Below are 9198 nucleotides of genomic sequence, written 5' to 3' on the forward strand. Positions count from 1 at the left end.
CTGTGTCTTAAGATACAGTGAATGACGATTCAAATTACGGCAAAGAATATTCCAAACTAGCTAGTCCCCTCTTTGTCCTCAGATACAATGAACAACGACTCAAATCAGGGCCTAGAATATTCCAACACAGCTATTCCCTTGCCAACCCTGACCAGGCACCATTTCTCTTTCTGCCCTTCTATAACAGACCAAATCCGGCCAGTCCACTGAGACTTTCTGTTCCTGTCCCTTCCACCTTCCTTTGCTCCACCAGTGTCAGCTCCTCTCACGCTTCTGTAGCAGGGCCCGTAGTAGATCTTTCATTCATTCAGTTGTATTTATTGAGCACTTACTATGTGCAGAGCACTGTACTAAGCACTTGGAATGAACAAGTCGGCAACAGATAGAGACGGTCCCTGCCGTTTGACGGGCTTACAGTCTAATCGGGGGAGACGGACAGACAAGAACAATTGCAATAAATAGAGTCAAGGGGAAGAACATCTCGTAAAAACAATGGCAACTAAATAGAATCGAGGCGATGTACATTTCATTAATAAAATAAATAGGGTAATGGAAATATATACAGTTGAGCAGACGAGTGCAGGGCTGAGCGGATGGGAAGGGAGAGGGGGAGGAGCAGAGGGAAAGGGGGAAAAGAGGGTTTAGCTGCGGAGAGGTGAAGGGGGTGTGGTAGGGGGAGTAGAGAGAGAAGAGGAGCTCAGTCTGGGAAGGCCTCTTGGAGGAGGTGAGTTTTAATATATAGATGTGAACCTGCTTTTATAAAGGAGAGGCCAAAGCATTTATTAGATTGAACTGAACCTAATCTCCCGACCCTCTGTCAAATTCCCAGTGTTATACTGAAGTCAGAAATCCCCACACTCCCTATCCAGGTGTCTGAATTCAGTCCACTCCTCAGGTGTACTCTGGAGGGTCCTCATCTTTCTCTCTCTTTTTCTCTCTGTCTTTGTCCAGCCAATGATCAAGTGACCATTCACTCCAACCAGGGAAGCATGGCCTTGCGCCTCCAAGACTTCTTCTTTCCTTGCGCATCCTCCCACCCACTTCCCCCCGCCCCTCAGGGGCATCTAGCTGATTGGCTTTTACCCTGCTTCCCCTCCCCCCAGAGCTAATCGATGTGGCCCCCCTCTGTGGACCCTGGACTACCGGGCTAACTGGGTCATTTTTGCTGTGTGTCACGTCATGCGCTCCGGTGGGATGAAACTAGCCATCTGAAGCCACTTCCCATGCTTCTCCCCGGTCACTCTTGTATCTCATACTGGGCTTCCTGGCAGTTTCAAAATCTGAGGTAGGGTCTTGCAGGATCCCCAGCCCGTATCCCTTTCCCCTATTCCACTCCCCCAGGATCGGATGGGCTGAGGCCTCACCTGGAGCAATGCTTCAGTGGCCAACACTCATGACCGTGACACCCTCGCTTCTCTGGGCTGTCAGGCAGTGAGGCCAAAGGGCCACGTCTGGGGCAGGAACCCCGCCCATAGCAGTGTCTCGTCACTGGCACCGGAACCTCTGCGGCCATGGTTACAGCTGGGTTGCAGTGAGGCCTCTGGAACAGACAGTGAACTTTGTGGTGAGGGAAGAAGTGCACGGGCCCCTCGGACACTCATCCGGATGACAGCCAGCAGAGTAGGGAGCAGCTGAGAGGCAGGAGTCCCAGTCAGCGCAATCTGCTCCCATTCCGCAATCACACCATGACCGTGTCTCCAATATGCCTGCCCAGTGTCCCTCTCAGGGTTGCAGGCAGGGCCCCCATGGTATAGGGAGACCCCCACGGGCTAACAGTCTCCGAGCACCACCCCAGCCTCCTGTATTCCTCTTCTGTGGGCTCCCTAGGGCAGACACATGGCCTTTCCTCTAGAGCCGGGACTGCATGGGCTCCTCTTCTCCCTCTCAACTGTATATATCTTCATTACCCTATTTATTTTGTTAATGAGATGTACATCACCTTGATTCTATTTATTAGCTATTGTTTTAATGAGGTGTTGTTCCCCTTGATTCTATTTATTGCCATTGTTCTTGTCTGTCTGTCTCCCCCGATTAGACTGTAAGCCCGTCAAAGGGCAGGGACTGTCTCTATCTGTTACCAATTTGTACACTCCAAGCGCTTAGTACAGTGCTCTGCACATAGTAAGCGCTCAATTAATACTATTGAATGAATGAATGAATGAAGTGACTTGCCCAAGGTCACACAGCAGACATGTGGCAGAGCAACGATTAGAACCCAGTTCCTTCTGACTCCCAGACCTGTGCTCTATCTACTAGGCCATGCTGCTTCTTTTCTGTGACTTCCATTTCTAGGGAAAGACAGACCTTCCCCAGGTTATATTCTCCCACCTCCTCTCCCCAATTTCCTCTTCAGCCCCTCTGCCTCACCCACGTACATGTGCACTCTCACCCTCCTGCTGCAACTGTGCCCACATTAGGCATACCCTGCTACCTGTGATTTACCCTAGTGACTTTCTCCTTAAATAGACTCGAAGATATTTTAAGACAGGTGTATGCCTACTAACTGTATTGTCCCCTCTCAAGTGCTTAGTCCATTCCTCTACCCAGAATAAGCATTCAATAAACACTAATTAGTGTCCCTTGTGCTTAGAACAGTTCTTTTCTCTGCACACTGTTAGTCCTAAATGCCATCGATTGATTATGGCAGTGTTTAATAATGTTGGCATTTGTTAAGCACTTACTGTGTGCAGAGCACTGTTCTAAGCGCTGGGGTGGATACAGGGTAATCAGTTTGTCCCACATGAGGATCACAGTTAACCCCCATTTTACAGATGAGGTAACTGAGGCACAGAGAAGTGAAGTGACTTGCCCACAGTCACACAGCTGACAAGTGGCCGAGCTGGGATTCGAACCCATGACCTCTGACTCCCAAGCCCGGTCTCTTTCCACTGAGCCACTCTGCTTAAGTACTTGTTACATGCTAAGGACTGGGGTAGATACAAGGTTATCAGACTGACTACCATTGTTTGATTGATTGGACCACACTCAGGAGAGGGGAGTCTGTCCATGGTTGTGGACAACGGTCCAGGTGTGAGCTGTTATCTTCCCACCCAAACCCTGTCCCCGCTCTGACTTTCCTATCACTGTGGATGGCACCACCATCCTTCCTGCCTTTCAAGCCTGTAACCTTGGCATTATTCTTGATTCCTCTCTCTCATTCAACTCTCATATTCCATCCATCAATAAATCTTGTCAGTACCACCTTCACAGCATCACTAAAATCCTCCTTTCCCTCTCCATCCAAACTGCTATTACATTAATACACTCACTTATCTTTATACAATCATGCTGACAAGCAGCATGGCTCAGTGGAAAGATTGGATTGGGAGTCAGAGGACGTGGGCTCTGCCACTTATCAGCTGTGTGACTTTAGGCAAGTCACTTAACTTCTCTGTGCCTCAGTTATCTCATTCATAAAATGGGGATTAAGACTGTGAGCCCCACCTGGGACAACCTGATTACCTTGTATCTACTCCATTGCTTAGAACAGTGCTTGGCACATAGTAAACACTTAACAAATACCAACATTATTATTATTATAATATATACAGATGTGCTGTGCGGCTGGGATCGGGAGGAAGAATAAAGGGAGTAAGTCAGGGCAAAGGAGAAGGGAGTGGAAGATGAGGAAAACTGGGGCCTTAGTCTGGGAAAGCCTCTTGGAGAAGATGTGCCTTCAAAATGCCTTTGAAATGAGAGGAGAGTAATTGTCAGATTTGAGGGAGGGCATTCCAGGCCAGAGGTAGGACGTGGGTCAGGCGTCGGTGGCAAGACAGGTGAGATCGGGGCATAGTGAGAAGGTTAGCACTAGAGGAGCAAAGTATGTGGGCTGGGTTATAGAAGGAGAGAAGCGAGGAGAGGTAGATAGGGGCAAGGTGAAGGATTGCTTAAGCGCCAATGGTGAGGAGTTTTTGTCTCCTACTACAACCCAGCCCGCACACTTCACTCCTGTAATGTTAACCTTCTCACCGTACCTCGATCTCCTCTATTTTGACACGGACCCCTTGCCCATGTCCTCCCTCTGGCCTGGAACGCCCTCCTTCCTCAAATCTGACAGACAATTACATCCTCTCCCCCTCGCAATTTCTAAGCCTTATTGAAAGTACATCTCCTCCAAGAGGCCTACCCCAACTAAGCCCCTGTTTCCTCTTCTACCACTCCCTTCTACATCGCCCTGACTTGCTTCCTTTATTTTTCTCTGCATCCCAGCCCCACAGAACTTATGTACATATCTGTAATTAATTTGTATTAATGTCTATCTCCCCCTCTAGACTGTAAGTTCACTGTAGGCAGGGATCTCCTCCAAGAGGCCTTCCCAGACTAAGCCCCACTTTTCCTCATCTCCCGCTCCCTTCCGTGCTGCCCTGTCCTCCTCCCTTTGCTCTTCCCCACTCCCATGTACACAGAACTTACGTACATATCTGTAATTTTATTTATTTGTATTGATGCATGGATCCCCCACTCTAAGCTTGTTATGGGCAGGTAATGTGCCTGTTTATTGTTGTATTATAATTTCCCAAGTGCTTAGATCAGTGCTCTGCACACAATAAGGGCTCAGTAAATAGGAAAGGAAGACAAGGCAAGGCAAGGCAAGGCAAGGCAAGGCAAGGAAAGGAAGTCTTTCTTGAGTTTCTTTCTTCTTCTCTCTCCCCGATCTGCACGCCACCACTTCATTCGTCAGGAGGGGAAAGTTGACCAGGGTCCCAGGGTGTGGAGTGGGGTTGGAGGGTACTCTATTGCCTGGACACCCTTTCCCCTGCCCCTTTGTGTCCACAGATACAATGAACAATGATTCAAATCAGGGCCAAGAATATTCCAACCCAGCTATTCTCCTGCCCCTCTGTGTCTTAAGATACAGTGAATAACAACTCAAATCATTAGAAAGAATATTGCATATTAGCTTTTCCCCTGCCTCTCTCTGTCCTCAGATACAATGAACAATGACTCAAATCAGGGCTTAAAATATTCCAACACATCTATTCCCCTGCCAACGCTGACCACGGACCATTTCTCTTTCTACCCTTCTTCTTTAGCAGGCCAGATCCGGCCAGTCCAAGGACACTCTCTGTACCTGTCCCTCCCACCATCCTTTGTTCAGCCCCCTGCCCCCCCACTCCCAGTGTCAGCTCCTCTCCCACCTCTGAGCAGGGCCCACAGTGACAATGAACCTGCTTTTATAAAGTAGAGGCCAAAATATTTATTAGATCGAGCTGAACCTAATCTCCCCACCCTCTGTGAAATCCTTAGTATTATACTGAATTCAGAAATCCCCATACTCCCTATCCAGGTGCTGAATTCAGTCCACTCCCCAGGTGTTCTCGGGAGGGTCCTCCCTCTTTCTCTTTCTCTCTCTTTCTCTCTGTCTTTGTCCAGCCAATGATCAAGTGACCATTCACTCCAGCCAGGGCAGTGTGGCCTTGTGCCTCCAGGACTTTTCTTGCACCTTCCCCCTACCTGCCCCCACCCCCTTCACTTGCTTGTGGCTGATTGGCTTTTACCCAACTGCCCCCCAAGAGCTGATCGATGTCACCACTTCTGTGGACCCTGGACTACCTTGCTAACTGGGTCATTTTTGCTGCGTGTTGTGCCATGTCCTCTGGTGGGAGGAGACTGGCCATCAGCCGCTTCCCATCCTTCTCCCCGGTCAATCTAGTATTTTGTACTGGACTTCATGGCAGTTTTAAATTCTGAGGTAAGGTCTTGCAGGATCCCCAGCCCCTATCCCAGACCCCTATTCCACTCCCCCAGGATCAGATGGGCTGAGGCCTCACCTGGAGCAATGCTTCAGATGCCAACACTCATGACTGTGACACCCTCGCTCCCCTGGGCTGTCAGGCAGTGAAGCCAAAGGGCCTCATCTGGGGAAAGAACCTCACCCTTAGCAGTGTCTCTTCACTGGCACCGGGACCCCCGCAGGCATGGTTACAGCTGGGTTGCAGTGAGGACTCTGGGACATTCATCCAATAGCATTTTTTGAGAACTTACTTTGTGCAGAGCACTATACTCAGCGCTTAGAATGTACAAATCAATAACAGATAGAGACAGTCCCTGCCCTTTGACGGGCTTACAGTCTAATCGGGGGAGATGGACAGACAAGAACAATAGCAATAAATAGAATCAAGGGGATGAACATCTCATATCCACATCCCAAATCCATCCCCACCCCCAGCACCCTAACCCTCCCCATTGAACTCTGATTCCCCGGGACACAGGGGCCCATGGAGTGGACAGAGTCCAACCCCTCCCCTGCTCTGATCCCCATCACTACTCTCCCTCAAAACCCCCGATTACCCAGGACACAATCACCTTTGGAATGGTCAGAGTTCCCTTCTCCCCTGTTCTTCCCCTTTGCCCCCCCCACCCTAGAGCTGAGGGCCCCGAGTCTGAGCTCTGCCCATCAGTCGCTGAAGGCAGTCGAATCTCACCATGTGGGGCTATAAAGGGGGATTCTGTGACCCCAAGAGGCTCAGCCAGGGCCCGGGGCCTTCTGCTGGGATGGCGGATCAGGGACTGGGCCAGAAGTCCCACGTCGGAGAACTGGGCAGAGGTTGTGTCGGCCTCTTTGGCCTCACTCCCACCCACTGGTCTCTTTCCCAGCTACGTCCTTGAACTGCAGCTCAGAAGGCTGGGAGGCCTTTGGGGGAAGCTGCTACCTCATCTGTGAGACCTCACAAAACTGTGGTGGCAAACAACCCAAATGCAAAGAATGTTCAGACTGTGACCGGGAGAAACATGGGACCTGGAACTGCAGCCAACGGGAATGTTCCTGCAACGGGGCTGACCTTGTGACCATCGACAGCAGACAGGAGCTGGTGAGGCCGAGATAGAGGGGCTCCGGGCACCCCTCCCCCGACACCCCCGGAGCCACAGATGCACTGGGACTGTCCCTGCCTGCAGGCCTTCATCCCTCCCTCTCCATCCCTGTGCTCCATGTCCAGGGCAAAGGGAGCTGGTAACGCCCTCTGTCCTTGCAAGCTAGAGGGGCCCTGGACCCCTAACATGGACCCCATGATTCTTCAGTTACTTGACAGCCCCTGTGCCTGCAGGAAGGGTCCAGGAGCGCAGCCTCCCCCTTTCTCCAAGTAACTCCAAGATCCACAAAGGTCTCCAGCTCCTTCTCCGACTCTCAACCCTCCCCCAACTACTTCACCCCCACCCCTACCTCCCCCTCCAGTATCTCAGCTCCTTCTTCTCCATGGAATTTCTCAGGGAGATGCAACATTCCTTTCCCCCACTTGCCAGTGCTGGGTCATGTCTGTGGACAGAGAGGTGGTGGGAGTCTCCTCCATTAATTTGCCCCCATCCCTGCCCAACCCTCTGGCAGGAATTTCTCCAGAGCAGATTAAGACCATCGGGATGTTATTACTACATCGGTCTCAACAAAATCCAAGACCAGTGGCAATGGATCAATGGCGAGCCTCTGATAGAGAGCAGGTAGGTTCCCTTCCCCTTATCCAGTGGCGGGACCCCTGAGCAGAGGTGACCTCAGGGCCCCCATGGCTCCAGCCCAGCCCAGGGTGGTGGACGATGGGCTGAGTCTCTGGACGTGGCCTCTGGTGGCCCTGGTTTGGGGGGACAGAGTAGGGAACAGTGGGTTAGGGAAATGAGTGCTCCAACTCCCATCCCCACAGTTCTGATCCAGGTTCATGTTCACCTGCCTGAATCTCCAGGCTGGGAGGGGTCCAAGGGTCAGGGGGCAGGGGAAGTCTCCTTTCCCTCAGTGTAGGGGAGAGGCTTTCAGACAGCCGTAACCCCTCCCCACCAAACTCCACATTCCCAGTGGCGCACCCAGGAAAGCTCCTCCGGTCCTCGGCTAGACCAGGCATCCCAGCTACCACTGGCTCAGTATGGGCCCTGTCAGGCAGGGGAATGACCATATGGGTCGTTGGTCTTGAGAAACAGCATGGCGTAGTGATAGAGCACAAGCCTGAGAGTCAGAGGGTCCTGGGTTCTGAGCCCGGTTCCTCCTCTTGTCTACTGTGTGACCTTGGGCAAGCCACTTCACTTCTCTGTGCCTCAGTTACCTCATCTGTAAAATGGGGATTGAGAATTTGAGCCCCACCTGGGGCAGAGACTGCATCCAACCAGATTTGATTGCATCTACCCCAGCACTAAGTACAGTGCCTGGCACATAGTAAGGGCTTAGCAGATGTCATTGTTATTACTCAGGCTGGCATTTCCCTCCAGGCGGAGGTTGTGGGGTGGGGGCGAAACCATGTACCACCTTCCTCAGCCTGGATCTCTGATCTCTGCCCCGATCCACATTTCAGGTCTCTGCCCCTGGTCTGCATCTCTGGTATCTGCCTCTGGCCTGGATTCGAGCAGAGTTTGACATAATGGTGCCTGGACTTCTGTCTCCACAGGGTGCCGCTGAAAAATATCAATAAAACAGAAACTAGAGACCATCACTGTGCTACGATTCGCCATGGTAACGTGTCAACAGCATCGTGTAATGATACTGATAGACATAACTGGATCTGCGAGAAGGGAGCTGGTGGTCGGAGCTACCCAACGTCACGGACTCAAGCCAGGGGAGCTTGAGCTTGAAGAGCGGGGATGGAACCAGACAACAGGGCCAGCGGGTCGTTATTCATTCATTCATCCAATTATTTATTGAGCGATTATTGTGGGAGGGGCACTGTACGAAGCACTTGGAAAGTACAGTTTGTCAACAAATAGAGACAATCCCTACCCAACAACGGGCTCACAGTCTAGAAGGGGCGAGACAGACAACAAAACAAACAAGTAATCAGGCATCAATACCATCAAAATGGATAAATAGAATTATGGATATATACACATCAATAATAAAATAAATAGAATAATAAATATGTACATACATATACACGTTCTGTGGAGCAGGGAAGAGGGTAGAGCAGAGGGAGGGAGTAGGGGCGATGGGGAAGGGAAGAGGAGCAGAGGAAAAAGGGGGTTCAGTCTGGGAAGGCTTCCTGGAGGAGGTGAGCTTTCAGTAGGGCTTTGAAGGGGGGAAGTGAGCTAGTTTGGCGGATGTGAGGAGGGAGGGCATCCCAGGCCAGAGGTAGGATTTGGGCCAGGAGTCGAAGTCGGGAAAGGTGATGGGGGAGGGTGGGGGTGGGGGGGAGGGGTTAGGATTGTACAGGGTCTTTTTCTTGCAGGACTACACAACTCTGGCAGAAATGAGTTAAAGGCAAGGCCTGGGGTAGGAGTAGGGGAAGG

The 9198-nt window shown here is 51.1% G+C and overlaps 1 long non-coding RNA gene across 1 annotated transcript; it reads left to right on the forward strand.

The window, feature by feature from the left end:
* The first annotated feature begins 6603 nt into the window (after window positions 1-6603).
* On the forward strand, window positions 6604-8402 carry LOC114806162. The gene is made up of 3 exons (XR_005661252.1): window positions 6604-6812; window positions 7325-7434; window positions 8364-8402. It is a non-coding gene; the product is annotated as an uncharacterized LOC114806162 (long non-coding RNA).
* The last annotated feature ends 796 nt before the right edge of the window (window positions 8403-9198 follow it).

Source organism: Ornithorhynchus anatinus, chromosome 2 (genome assembly GCF_004115215.2).
Source record: "Ornithorhynchus anatinus isolate Pmale09 chromosome 2, mOrnAna1.pri.v4, whole genome shotgun sequence".
NCBI classification, from domain to species: Eukaryota; Metazoa; Chordata; class Mammalia; order Monotremata; family Ornithorhynchidae; genus Ornithorhynchus; species Ornithorhynchus anatinus.